Below are 1,714 nucleotides of genomic sequence, written 5' to 3'. Positions count from 1 at the left end.
GTGGCTCCTCGGTGGACACTGTAAGCCGGGAGGCGCTTTTTGACCATTGTGACTTGTGGGTGGTGTCACTGGCGTCTAGTGTGTAGACACCTGGGATGCAGTTGAAGAATCCACATCGCACGGGACCGTCCCACACACAGCAAAGAGTTAACTGGTCCCACTCTGATTAATTACCAGGCCTGCAGCGCTGAGGTGGGGAAGCCTGGTTTACGGACAGGAGAGTCATTGACTCTGTAGCCGAAGTTTTGAAACAAAATTTGAGGTTATTTTATCTGCTTGTTCACAGTCCCTCCATCTCTTCCTGGCACCTATAATGAGTCCTTCATTTAAATTTGGGGTTCTATCTGTTGTCATAATAGCCCAGTTACTCGCTCATGCTGGTGGACAGAGCGTGGGGCCCTGTCCATGACGACACTGGGCATTTAACTCACGGCGGTAAGGCACAGCCACCCGAGCCCCGGGGCCGAAGACGGACAGACCCTTCCTCGTCAACCGCATTTTCAGGTCGGATCCTCACGGTAACGAACACGACGCAGCAGTGACTGACGGCCGACGTTAACGCGGCCCCTCACACCGCCCTCCTCGTGACCCGGCGGTGACGTGGCTGAGCCGGGGCCCACGCACGCGAGCAGCCGTCTCTAAAACCCACGCAGTGAGGCAGGCGTTAACCCGATCGCGAGGCGCAGGGGCGGAAGCCGAGGACGGCCCGGAACCCCCCAGGGGCGGCTTTACCCCTTAAAGGACAGAGCGGGCTGGCCCGCAGGTGTGCGCTTCCCGAAGCCCGTCCCGTCGGACGTGAGCTGTGCGGCCGTGTCCGTGAGGAAGGAACGAGGAAGCTGGAAGCATCTAGAACCATTTCTTCTCGGCGTCACGAGGGGCAGAGCGAGGTGGACGGTGAACATGAGGCGCCGGCAGCTTCCCGCAGCGGCCCGGGCAGGAGGCAGCGCGTGGGGCGCAGAGTGGCAGGTGACAGCAAGCGCCAGCGGCCTCGGCTCCCTGGACCAGCGCGCTCCAGCGGGCTGGACACGAGTGCCCAGTGAGCACCCGGCCCGCGTCCAGCTCCTCCACGCCGCGCAGAGAATTGTGGACAAAATGACACGCCTCGGCCCCGCCCGTGACCGCGGGGGAAGCGCGAGCGGCAGAGGCTGGGCGTGGAGACGCCCCATGTTCTATCTGGCTCTGTATGTGCTGCGTCGAAAAGAGACATTCCCTTATCAGAGCCCGGTATCCCCTGAAATGTGTTTGCATTTTTCTTTTTTTGGGCAAAAGCAAGGGTTCCCAACCCCTGGCCTGCGGACCGGTACCGGTACTGGTCTGTTAGGAGCCGGGCCGCACAGCAGGAGGTGAGCGCCGGGGAGCCAGCAAAGCTCCATCCGTATCCGCGGCCGCTCCCAGCGCCAGCATCACCCCTCAGCTCCGCCTCAGGTCCTCAGGCGTCAAGTGCTCACAGGAGCACCGGCCCCTGGTGCCACACAGGTTGGGGACCGCTGGGCTAAAGCATTAAAAGTCATGGTCAAACCACCAGTAAGTCACCCAGAGGGGGCGGCGAGCTACACGATCTCGGCCCTCAGCTGTCGTGGGATTTAGCATTAAAGCACGGCGTCTGCGGAAGCGGGACCGAGGCTGCCCGTTGGGGGTGGTGACGGTTCAGAAGAGGTTCGGACGGTACGTGGGAAGTGCTGGTCGGGAACAAAGTGACACGGGGAGACTGTTG

At 61.4% G+C, this 1,714-nt stretch overlaps 1 protein-coding gene across 1 annotated transcript in view; it reads right to left on the bottom strand.

The window, feature by feature from the left end:
- Nucleotides 1–1,714, bottom strand: part of CNTN6 (contactin 6) — a 180,684-nt gene that overhangs the window by 178,112 nt on the left and 858 nt on the right. The gene's annotated exons all lie outside the window — the stretch shown is intronic.

This window comes from Pteropus vampyrus, unplaced genomic scaffold (assembly GCF_000151845.1).
Source record: "Pteropus vampyrus isolate Shadow unplaced genomic scaffold, Pvam_2.0 Scaffold409, whole genome shotgun sequence".
Taxonomy (NCBI): Eukaryota; Metazoa; Chordata; class Mammalia; order Chiroptera; family Pteropodidae; genus Pteropus; species Pteropus vampyrus.
The sequence above is the reverse complement of the archived record's forward strand: the minus strand, read 5'-3'. Positions and strand labels throughout refer to the sequence as shown.